The sequence below is a fragment of the Sciurus carolinensis genome, chromosome 6, assembly GCF_902686445.1.
Source record: "Sciurus carolinensis chromosome 6, mSciCar1.2, whole genome shotgun sequence".
NCBI classification, from domain to species: Eukaryota; Metazoa; Chordata; class Mammalia; order Rodentia; family Sciuridae; genus Sciurus; species Sciurus carolinensis.
The window spans coordinates 96,103,837-96,116,182 of record NC_062218.1 but is presented as its reverse complement, the minus strand read 5'-3'; the positions used below and the strand labels follow the sequence as shown (position 1 = coordinate 96,116,182).

At 37.5% G+C, this 12,346-nt stretch overlaps 1 non-coding gene across 1 annotated transcript; it reads right to left on the bottom strand.

Annotated features, from left to right (window-relative positions):
• Nucleotides 1-1,721: 1,721 nt before the first annotated feature.
• On the bottom strand, nucleotides 1,722-1,828 carry LOC124987782 (U6 spliceosomal RNA). Its single transcript, XR_007109292.1, has one exon. It is a non-coding gene; the product is annotated as a U6 spliceosomal RNA (small nuclear RNA).
• Between the last annotated feature and the right edge of the window lie 10,518 nt (nucleotides 1,829-12,346).

Genomic DNA, 12,346 nt, shown 5'->3' with positions numbered 1-12,346 from the left:
TCTCATTACATATTAATCTGACTAATAAATGGTGATGAGAACGGAAAGGGGGAAGTCCTGCTAGAGGATAAAGATGAGAAATAGAGAAGGGATGTAGAAGGAAATTTTACTTCATTTCCTTTGTACAAATAAAATTGTATCTAATGATGGACTGAGGAAGCCTGTATAAAATAAGAACAGCCTAAATGCGTATGCCAAGGCAATTCGACCTGAATGAATGTTTCTTTCACATATTCTTTAAAAGCTTTGAAACACACGAAACGTTTCATTGGGGGTAGGCCCTGGATGCTCCCACTGGGGAGATGGTTGCATGGTTACAAAACCTCTTCTGTTCAATGTGAGGGCTGTAATTCTAATTATAAAATAATGATGACAGAGAGGGGCCAGTTCCATCATGATATTTTGTATGGTTCTTAGTATTCTGCCAGGGTTCAACACTAATACTCAATTTCAAGGCCAATGGCATTAAATGAGTATGAATAAAATTAACCAATGACAATGAGAGAAAAACAAACATATCCTATTTCATTGAATTTAAAGTGTCATTGATTTTATAGAGTTCTAATAAAGAAAAAAGGACTATCAATTAAATGATAATACATTATTGATTGTGGGTGAATCCTGATTTTAGATATAAAGAAATAGGAATCAGCAAAATATGTTAATTTCACAGTAGATTGTTCTGGTAAGAATAAAGGCTATTTGGTAGCTATATGATTTGGAAGCATGTTGAAAATAATGTTAATTTTTTTAGCAAGAGCACCCACTCTAAGAAGCAATGACTTCCAATATTATATACCAAGAGAGGTAAGAAGTCACACAGAAGCAAAACTTTTAGAATAGACCCTGACAGTGTGCCCAGGATGAGGGGTGCTAAGGGGGTCTTATCATTGGCAGTCTCATGTCATTTGATCCAAAGTTCTTCTAGAAATAAACTTCAGAATAAATAGAGAGACATGCCAGGTCCAGAGACAATGAGGATATCACTTTGGACTAAGAAGGAGCCAAACATATTAAATCCAGTCTAGAAAACTTAACCTGGCATTCAAGGGCCCATAAAATATGCCCTGATGACATGTGTGTGTGTGTGTGTGTGTGTGTGTGTATAAAACTTTTCATATATGGTATATAATATGTATATAATATATATAATTTTTCAAAGTTTTTTTCATCTTTTACTTTTCTTTATGTAATACATGCTTCCAACAAATTTAATTATTAAATTTTCTTAAACCTATGTTTTATCTTAATTCATGATCTTTGCTTACACCAGAGTTTGTTGACCTTGGAATTACTGACATTTTGGGTTGAAAAATTCTTTTGTGAGAAGGCTGTCATGGGCATTGTAAGATTTTTAGCAACATCTCTGGTCATTATCCACTAGGTGCCATTAGCACCTCCTCCAGCTGTAATAGACATTACCAAATGACAGAATCACCACACTGCTCACTCCATGCTGGCAATGTCAAAGAGTGAAAACTTTGGCATCGAATGCTCATGAGCTTGAACCCTGTCTCTCTGGGATGGATACTTGATTTTTTTTTGAAGTATTTTTAAAAGTATAACTTTATTTATTTATTTTTAAAAATTTATTTATTTTGATGCATTGTAAACAAATGGGATACAACTTGTTTCTCTGGTTTTACATGAAGTAGAGGCATACCATTTGTGTAATCATACATTTACATAGGGCAATGATGTTTGACTCATTCTGTTATTTTAAAAATATGGAACGCTTCACGAATTTGCATGTCATCCTTGCACAGGGGCCATGCTAATCGTCTCTGTATCGTTCCAATTTTAGTATATGTACTGCCAAAGCGAGCACTCCATTTATCTTTGAGGGACTAACTTTTTCTCCACTGTATATAGGCTTGAGGGGATTGCAGACTTGGGGATAGTGTCTTACCCAATGTAGAACTGAGCTCAGTTAATCTCATACTTTCAGCATTTCTACCATCTTGAGCAGAATGATGACAAGAGCAGGAAAAATGTTGAACTGAACTGAGTCCTTGGTGGAATGGTTGAGTCTCCTCTATCACCCTTCTATCTGCCCTTACTCTTATCCTTGTTTTGACTTGGGTTTCTAGATTCTCATGTTCTGTGCATGCCAGTGTCCCTCCAATCAATGACATTTTGTTTGTTTGTTGAACCAAAACTCTTGAAACCAAGAGATCTCTGAGATAATAGGGCCATTATAGATGTTAACCAAAAAGAATTGTAGTCCCCAGCAGCACAGCTAGGTAACAGTTGTGAAAATGTCTGAAAAATCTAAGAATCCAGGATATTGTACAGTGAAAATTTGGGGAAGGGAGCCATAAACTGTTTACTCTGAACCTACATTGGCTACAGATAAGAGAGGCAACACATGAGGTGGGGAAAGTGTTGGGTTAGGAGGGCAGTTCATAGGGAAAAGTCATCGTTGATTCCGCATTGGTCAAAGTTGTAAGCAGGATGCAGCGGCAACTAGGGGGCTGTTTTAACATCAAGAATGTGAGCGTTTTCTGTTCTTCCTTCTTAGGTCCCCCACCCTGCACCCCATACTGGGGATTGAACCCAGCAGTGCTCTACCACAAAGCTACATCCTCCACTCTTTAAAAAAATTTTTTTTCTTTTTAAATTTTGAGGCAGGGTCTCATAAGTTGCCCAGACTGTCCTTGAATTTGTGATCTTCCTGCTTCAGCCTCCTGAGTAGCTGGGATTACAGGTGTGTACCACCACATCTGGCTTGTTTTCTGTTTTTTCAATCCTATAGCTCACTCACTGATTAACCTACCCATCTCTCCTTTACATTTTCCAGCACTTCATAATTAAATATAGGACATCTCAGAATTTTCCTTCTAGGTTAAAAATGTCAGAGTTATTTTCTGTTGCTTACCTGCAAAGACTCTACTTACTATTGATGAGATTTGTGTTTTAAATCAGTCTCTTTACACCTTCAAATCTATGTTTCTTTCCTACAAATTAAAAATAGAAAATTGGAAATATTTTTCATATTTCCAAAAGATGCCCTCCCCATAATCTCTACCTCTTTAAATCCCACCTATCCTACATTAGGCTAGATTCTGTGCTAAATATTAGAGATGAATGAGATATTGCCTCTGTCTTTATGAAGCTCACTTTCTTCCTCTGACCAAATTAATATCAGAACCCAGACAACAAAACAAAACAAAAACACATTCTGAGTGCAAACAGTACCAGCAGGCCAAATGGCATTGGCTAAAATTGGCTTTTTCCTCAACACACCTCCAAATCACTTTATTTTGTGCTTACTCCTTGCTAATGGTCTCCCTTCCTCCTTTTCACCACTGAGTGTGGAGCTGGGAGGGAGGAGAGATTTTTATGCATTCATATTTCTGTACCCTCGCCTGGCTAAAGCTGCTGAAGTGTCTGAGATTCTGCAGTGCTGCTAGGTTAGCAGCAGGAGTAAATAAAAGAATCCAGGGTCAGCATTTTCTGTTTCTTATCTGATAAGCAAGGTCAGGTACTTCTTTGAACAATCCAGTTCCAATAACTGTGAAACACAAAGAGACAAAGAGGGAAAGTTTTTCTAGAAAGGCTGGTGGTTAGTCATAAGGTGGTTTTAGGTTTTCAGCTTTTGTTGTAGGAGAGGGAAGTTTCCCTCATCCCAGGCTTCCCCTTTTCAGAGTGAGGAAAAAGAATCTGGGTGAAAGTTTCTTTTGTCTTCCTTTGCTCCTTGGATTGAAGTGCCAGGTGCAGACCTTGGTTCCCAGGAGAGTGAGAACATCATTGCCATCAAGGTTTAAGGCCATTAGTCTATTTTCACTGCTTGTTGCTGCTTCCAACTCTAAATCCTGAGGCAGATGAAAGAGAAGGTTGTATAAGCAGGTGGCAGAAATGGTGTTTTGGAGGTCAGGCCTGAAGTGTGGGTTTTTGAGAGCTGAGATTCAGGCCAGACAGGACCTTAGCTGTGAAGATAGTGAGGGTTCCTTTGTCTCTCCCCAGCAATCCTTGCCAGGTGAACCCTGTGCACAGAAAGCAACCTATACACACAAACGCCTCTCTGTATGCCTTCTGTTTTAACCCTCCAGGGGTAAAAATTCAGTCTCTTTAGAACAAATTACATGGTTAATGTCATTCTGACTAAGGAAACAAGAGGACAGAATTTATTAGAGAAAGCTGAATGAGTTGAAATCCTAGGTCCCAGCACAAACCACACCCTTTGGGCTGCCCATCCTTTGGTAAATTACTAAGCACCACACATTCTGTTTCCTGTGGACTGGTTCCTTTTATAAAAGTTTAATCAAATATTGGAAATTTCCCCTGGAAAGAGAAAGGCAACTTCGGTACTCTTTCAGTCAGCTATTTTTCTGCTGTCACTAAAAGATTTGACCAAAACAACTTTAGGGGAGGAAAAGTTTATTTGAGGGCTCACAGTTTCAGAGGTCTTATTCCATAGAAGGATGGCTCCATTCCTTGGGCTTAAGGTGAGGTAGAACATCATGGCGGAAGAGTGTGGCAGAGGGAACCGGCTCACATCATGATGCTGAAGCAGAGAGAGAGGTCTCCTCTTGTCAGATAAAAATATATACCCAAAATGACGCCCCAATTCCCACCTCCTCCTCCAACCACATCCTACCACTTCAGGAACCACTCAGCTAATTCCTATCAGGGGATTGGGTTAAGACTTTTACAACCCAATCATTTCTCCTTTAAACCTTCTTGCACTGTCTCATACTTGAGCTTTTGGGGGACTCCTCACATCCAAACCATAACAAGTACAGAGCCCAGATTTTCCATTGGACATCTTTACCTGGACGCTATAAGTGTCCTCAAATTAACATGACCAAAGATGATCTCAACCTTCATCCACAAACTCCTCTTTCTCACACCCTGCTTCTCTTGGTGAATAGAGCACTATTGTCCATATAATGCTTATCTAGACACCTGGGAGTTATCTTGGGACACCCCCCTCAACATTCCAGAGGTTAACAACAATTTCATATCTCTCAAACTAAAAAAAAAATAAATAAATAAATAAAATAAAATAGCAGCTTGGGCCTATAGCTTGGTGGTAGACTGCTTACCTAGTATGCTTGAGGATGGGTTTGATTCCCAGTACTGAAAAAAAAAATAAACTTAGACCTACCGCCACTACCTTTCTTCAGGGCTCTGTTGTCTTGGGATAATTAGTGAGGGGAGGAAGACAGCCTCAATTAATATAGGTAAACCCAAAGTGACTTTGTATAATACCTCATCCTCAAATCTAGTCCCCTCCTCAACGTAAAAACTGTCTATTGTCAGGTGGTTGATATGTAGGTTTCTATAATGTTTATATATATTTACATTTTTTAAATATAAAAATGGAAATATATCATTTATTCAAATTATCTATCCTATATAAAATATTGTTTCCTTATTTCACCCAACAAGCATCTTGAGGGTACTTCCTGTCAGCATAAATCTCTTGTTTAACCTGTATAGTATTCCATCATGGAGAACATCAGTTCTCTTGCCCTTGGGCAGCCACCTCCCACACTTACCTTAGGAGTCCTACTTCCTTCCTTCAGTGGTTGGGCCAGTTGGTGTCACAAGAATGGTCCAAAGGTGGTTAAGTGCCCTAATCTGGGCCAATAAAAGTCACGAGTGAGACTTGCTGGTTGTTAAGCTGAAGGTATCCCAGGTATTTTGTTCTCATATCTACAGCCTGTGAGTTGGAACATTCCAGGAATCACTTCCATCACTCGCAGCAATCTTCTTCAGTGTATAATCTGGAACTTGATTTCATTTTTGCAATCCGATTCTTGCGTTTCCTATATTTTAAGGATTCTTTATGATTTCTGGCTCACTGAGAACATTATCTTTTGCTTTCCCGGTCTGTTTTAGATTTTTAATAATAACTCTTGGGTCACTTCTGTTATGATATCTTGCACATGGCCTTGTAATTATCTATTTACTTATCTGTCTCCGGATAAGAGTCTTTACAGACAGACAATAACTAATTATCTGTCTGTCTGGCATTTGGTAGTCACTCATAAATGTTTATTGCATAACTAAATAAAAAACTGATCTTGCATATACTTTTTCTGGGTGGTTCAAGAGACTGTAATTCTTTTTTAAAGTACAAGTTTTTGTATTACCTTGGATGGACTAAATTATTGTTGACAAAAATTTATTCCCCCTACCAGAATTCCATGAAAATAGTATGTTTTTCCTTACTTGACTTTATCTTTGTCCATGGAACTTTCTTGAGCATTGAGATGTGAGCAGAGACTTGGCATGTGCTTGAGTGGTAGACTTTGCCTTCTTAGGTGCCTATCATTCTCAATGAGCAGAATCTGCTTCAGATAGATGCTGGCTCAAGGAAGGTAAGAGACATGTGGAGCAGATCTGGACCCAGTCAACATCTTGGAGTTAGGTTCAGCCTACATAAAGTGAATTCCAGTTTATCTTCAGACACATGAGTGAGAAAATGGTTATTGCTGTCTACCACTGAGATTTAGGGGTGGCAGGTTGTGACACAATATTATCATGGCAATGGTGAATAAAACACACCTACATCTGAATCACCTCGGGTGATTGTTATGAATGAAGTCTGAGCCACACCCTAGGCATAATAACCAATAATCTCTGGGTTGTTTTTAGAAATTTGTACTTCAGCAAGATCCTCAGGACATTCTTATGCTCACTGCTGAGATACAGACATTTACCATGCTATTTTCAGTGACATGGAAAGAGCAGTAGGTTAGCACTCAGAGAGCTGCTACATTCTCCTACTAAAAACTGTTCTGAGAGATTTAGTGTTGTGAAAAAGCCAGGAAAGAAGATTTTATCACCAAATTATTTAATTAAAGCAGTGGGAGTTAAGAAACTTAAAGATTTCTTGAGGTGATTAATAAACAGCCCTGCTCAAAAAGCTATCCTTCCAAGCAGGTATCTACTTAATAACTGCTTGTTTAAATTTCAGTTAGTTAAACTACTCAACCTTTAGAACATCAATGATAACACAATACTAATTAATTAAACATGTGTTTAGTATGTGCTTGGTAAATACCAGAAATTCTGAAAGGCATTGGAAAAATCAAATATGCCTAAGATAGTGTTCTTACCTAAAGAACTTCTAGTCTAGTCTATCATGTTCCTTTTGTGTACAGATGTGGCAGTTTGGGAATTTCAAGGAAAATAGATGATACGGTTCTTGTCTTTCACATGCTTGCATAGGATGATATCATCCTTGAGTGTTTGTTCTCTTTGGGACCCACCTTGATTCCTGTCTCATGAGATAAAACCAATTTGGTCATTATGAACAATCTTCTTGATACTTTCCTGAATATGATTTGCTAATATTTTATAAAGGATTTTTGCATTTAAGTTCATCAGGGATATTAATCTGTAATTTTCTTTCCTTGATGTGTCCTTATTTGGTTTGGTCATGAGTGTGATACTGGCTTCATAGAATGTATTTGGAAGTTTTCCCTTCCTTTCTGTTTCATGGAATAATTTCTTTAAAGGCCTGGTAGAATTCAGCTGAGAGTTCATCTGGTTCTGGGCTTTTCTTTGTTGGAAGGCTTTTTATTACTGCTTCTTTCATTGATATTTATTGATCTGTTTAGGTTATCTATGTCTTCTTGATTCAGTTTTGGCAGGTTGTATGTATCTATAAATGTATTCATTTCTTCTAAGTTTTCCAATGTATTGCAGTATCAATTTTTAAGTTAGTCCCAAATGATCTGCTGAGTTTCTTTCTTTTTTTTTTTAATTTATTTTTATTGTAAACAAATGGGATACATGTTGTTTCTGTTTGTACATGGAGTAACAGCATATCATTTGCATATTCATACATTTACATAGAGTAATGATGTTTGATTCATTCCGTTATTTTTTTCCTTCCCCCCCACCCCTCCCACCTCTCTTTTCCCTCTATACAGTACCTCCTTCCTCCATTCTTGCCCCCCTCCCACCCCCCATTACGTGTCACCATCCCCTTATCAGTGAGATCATTCGTCTTTGGATTTTTGAGATTGGTTTAGCTCACTTAACATGATATTCTCCAATTCCATCCATTTGCCTGCAAATGCTATAGTTTTATTTTTCTTTATAGCTGAGTAATATTCCATTGTATATATATATATATACCACAGTTTCTTTATCCATTCATCAATTGAAGGGCATCTAGGTTGGTTCCATAGTCTAGCTATTGTGAATTGAGCAGCTATGAACATTGATGTGGCTGTATCTCTGTAGTATGCTGATTTTAAGTCCTTTGGGTATAGACCGTGGAGTGGGATAGCTGAGTCAAATGGTAGGTCCATTCCAAGTTTTCTAAGGAATCTCCACACTGCTTTCCAGAGTGGCTGCACTAATTTGCAGCACCACCAGCAATGTATGAGTGTACCTTTTTCCCCACATCCTCTCCAACACCTATTGTTGCTTGTATTCTTGATAATTGCCATTCTAATTGGGGTGAGATGGAATCTTAGTGTAGTTTTGATTTGCATTTCTCTTATTACTAAAGATGGCGAACATTTTTTCATATGTTTCTTGATTGCTTGTAGATCTTCTTCTGTGAAGTGTATTTTCATTTCCTTAGCCCATTTGTTGATTGGGTTATTTGTATTCTTGGTGTAGAGTTTTTTGAGTTCTTTATATATTCTGGAAATTAGTGCTCTATCTGAAGTATGGTTGGCAAAGATATTCTCCCACTCTGTAGGCTCTCTCTTCGCATTGCTGATAGTTTTCTTTGCTGAGAGAAAGCTTTTTAGGTTGAATCTATCCCAGTTATTGATTCTTGCTTTTATTTCTTGTGCTATGGGAAGTCTGATCCTAAGTCAACAAGTTGAAGATTTGGACCTACTTTTTCTTCTATAAGATGCAGGGTCTCTGGTCTGATTTCAAGATCCTTGATCCATTTTGAGTTGAGTTTTGTGCAGGGTGAGAGATAGGGGTTTAGTTTCATTCTGTTGCATATGCTTTTCCAGTTTTCCCAGCACCATTTGTTGAAGAGGCTATCTTTTCTCCATTGCATATTTTTGGCACCTTTGTCTAGTATGAGAAGATTATTTGGGTTTGTGTCCATGTCCTCTATTCTGTACCATTGATCTACCTGTCTATTTTGGTGCCAATACCATGCTGTTTTTGTTACTATTGCTTTGTAGTATAGTTGAAGTTCTGGTATTGTGATACCCCCTGTTTGATTCTTCCTGCTAAGGATTGCCTCAGTTATTCTGTGTATCTTATTCTTCCAGATGAATTTCATGATTGCTTGCTCTATTTCTGTAAGGTATGTCATTGGGATTTTAATTGGAATTGCACTGAATCTGTATAGCACTTTTGGTAGTATGGCCATTTTGACAATATTAATTCTGCCTATCCAAGAACATGGGAGATCTTTCCATCTTCTAAGGTCTTCCTTAATTTCTTTCTTCAATGTTTTGTAGTTTTCATTGTAGAGATCTTTTACCTCTTTGGTTAGATTGATTCTCAAGTATTTTATTTTTTTTGAGGCTATTGCAAATGGAGTTGTTTTCCTCATTTCCCTTTCAGCTGTTTCGTTGCTTGCGTATAAAAATGCTTTAGATTTATGCGTGTTGATTTTATAGCCTGCTATTTTGCTGAATTCATTGATGAGGTCTAGAAGTTTTCTGGAGGAGGTTTTTGGATCCTCTAAATATAGAATCATGTCATCTGCAAATAGTGACAGCTTAAGTTCCTCTTTTCCTATTCGTATCCCTTTAATTTCTTTAGTCTGCCTAATTGCTCTGGCTAGAGTTTCGAGGACAATGTTTGAATAGAAGTGGTGAAAGAGAACATCCCTGTCTTGTTCCCATTTTTAAAGGGAATGATTTCAGTTTTTCTCCATTAAGAATGATGTTGGCCATGGGCTTAGCATAAATACCTTTACAATGTTCAGGTATGTTCCTACTATCCCTATTTTTTCTAGGGTTTTGAGCATGAAGGGGTGTTGTATTTTGTCGAATGCTTTTTCTGTGTCAATTGAAATAACCATATGATTCTTATCCTTAAGTCTACTGACATGATGGATTATGTTTATTGATTTACGAATGTTGAACCATCCTTGCATTCCAGGGATGAACCCCACTTCATCATGGTGCACAATTTTCTTAATATGTTTTTGGATACAGTTTGCCAATATTTTGCTAAGGATCTTTGCATCTATATTCATCAAGGATATTGGTCTAAAATTTTCTTTCCTTGATGTGTCTTTGCCTGATTTGGGTATGAAGGTGATATTAGCTTCATAGAATGAGTTTGGTAGGGTACCCTCCTTTTCTATTTCCTGGAATACTTTGAGAAGTATTGGAATGAGTTCTTCTTTGAAGGTCTTGTAGAACTTGGCTGAGAATCTGTCTGGTCCTGGGCTTTTCTTGGATGGTAGATTTTTAATGGCTTCTTCTATTTCATTACTTGATATTGATCTGTTTAAATCGTGTATGTCCTCCTGGTTCAGTTTGGGAGGAGCATATGTCTCTAGAAATTTGTCAATGTCTTCGGTAGTTTCTGTTTTGTTGGAATACAGATTTTCAAAGTAGCTTCTCATTATGTTATGTATCTCAGTGGTGTCTGTCGTGATATTTCCTTTTGCATCATGTATTTTAGGAATTTGAGTCTTCTCTCTCCTTCTCATTGTTAGTGTGGCTAAGGGTTTGTCTATTTTGTTTACTTTCTCAAAGAACCAACTTTTTTTTTGTCTATTTTTTGAATAGTTTCTTTTGTTTCAATATCATTGATTTCAGCTCTGATTTTAATTATTTCCTGTCTTCTACTACTTTTGCTGTTATTCTGTTCTTCTTTTTCTAGGGCTTTGAACTGTAATGTTAGGTCATTTAGTTGTTGACTTTTCATTGTTTTCTGGAATGCGCTCCATGCAATGAATTTTCCTCTTAGTACCGCTTTCATAGTGTCCCAGAGATTTTGATATGTTGTATCATCGTTCTCATTGACCTCTAAGAATTTTTTAATCTCCTCCCTGAGTTTTTTTGTTATCCATGTTTCATTCAATAGCATATTATTTAGTCTCCAAGTATTGGAGTAATTTCCCTTTTCTATTTTGTCATTGATTTCTACCCTCAGTCCATTATGATCTGATAGAACACAAGGCAGTATCTCTATTTTTTTGCATTTCGTAAGGGCTGCTTTGTGGCATAACACATGGTCTATTTTCGAGAAGGTTCCATGTGCTGCTGAGAAGAAAGTGAATCTGCTTGTTGATGGATGGAATATTCTATATATATCTTTTAAGTCTAGGTTATTGATTGTGTTGAGTTCTATGGTTTCTTTGGTTGGATTTTGTTTGGAAGATCTATCTAGTGGTGACAGCCGTGCATTAAAGTCGCCCAGAATTATTGTGTTGTGGTCTATGTGATTCTTGAAATTGAGAAGGATTTGTTTGATGTACAGGGATGCACCATTGTTTGGGGCATAAATATTTACAATCGTTATGTCTTCCTGATTTATGGTTCCCTTAAGCAGTATGAAATATCCTTGTTTATCCCTTCTGACTAACTTTGGCTTGAAGTCCACTTTATCTGATATAAGGATGGAAACCCCCGCTTTTTTACTGAGTCCATGTGCATAGTAGGTTTTTTCCCATCCTTTTGCCTTTAGTCTGTGGATGTCTTTTTCTATGAGATGAGTCTCTTGCAGGCAGCAGATTGTTGGGTCTTTCTTTTTAATCCATTCTGCCAGTCTATGTCTTTTGATTGATGAGTTTAGGCCATTAATGTTCAGGTTATGATTGAGATATGATTTGTATTCCCAGTCATTTGGCTTATTTTTGGTTTTTAAGTTGGCTTGGTTTCTCCTTTGAGTGGGTTTTCCTCTAAGGTAGTTCTTCCCTTTGCTGACCTACATTGTTGTTTTTCATTTCCTCTCCTCATGGAATATTTTGTTGAGAACATTCTGTAGTGCAGGCTCTTTATTTGTAAATTCTTTTAACTTTTGTTTATCATGGAAGGATTTTATTTCATCTTCAGATCTGAAGGTTAGTTTTGCTGGGTATAGGATTCTTGGTTGGCAACCATGTTCCTTTTTTTTTTTTTTTTTTTTTTTTTTTGTGGTACTGGGGATCAAACTCAGGGCCTTGTGTTTGCGAGGCGAGCACTCTACCAGCTGAGCTGTCTCCCCAGCCCGGCAACCATGTTCTTTCAGAACTTGAAATATTGTTGGTCCAGGCCTTTCTAGCTTTTAGAGTCTGGGTTGAGAAGTCGGCTGCTATCTGCATTGGTCTCCCCTATATGTAATCTGATGCTTTTCTCTCACAGCCTTCAAAATCCTATCTTTATTTTGAATGTTAGGCATTTTCATTATAATGTGCCTTGGTGTGGATCTGTTGTGATTCTGTGTATTTGGTGTTCTGTAAGCCTCT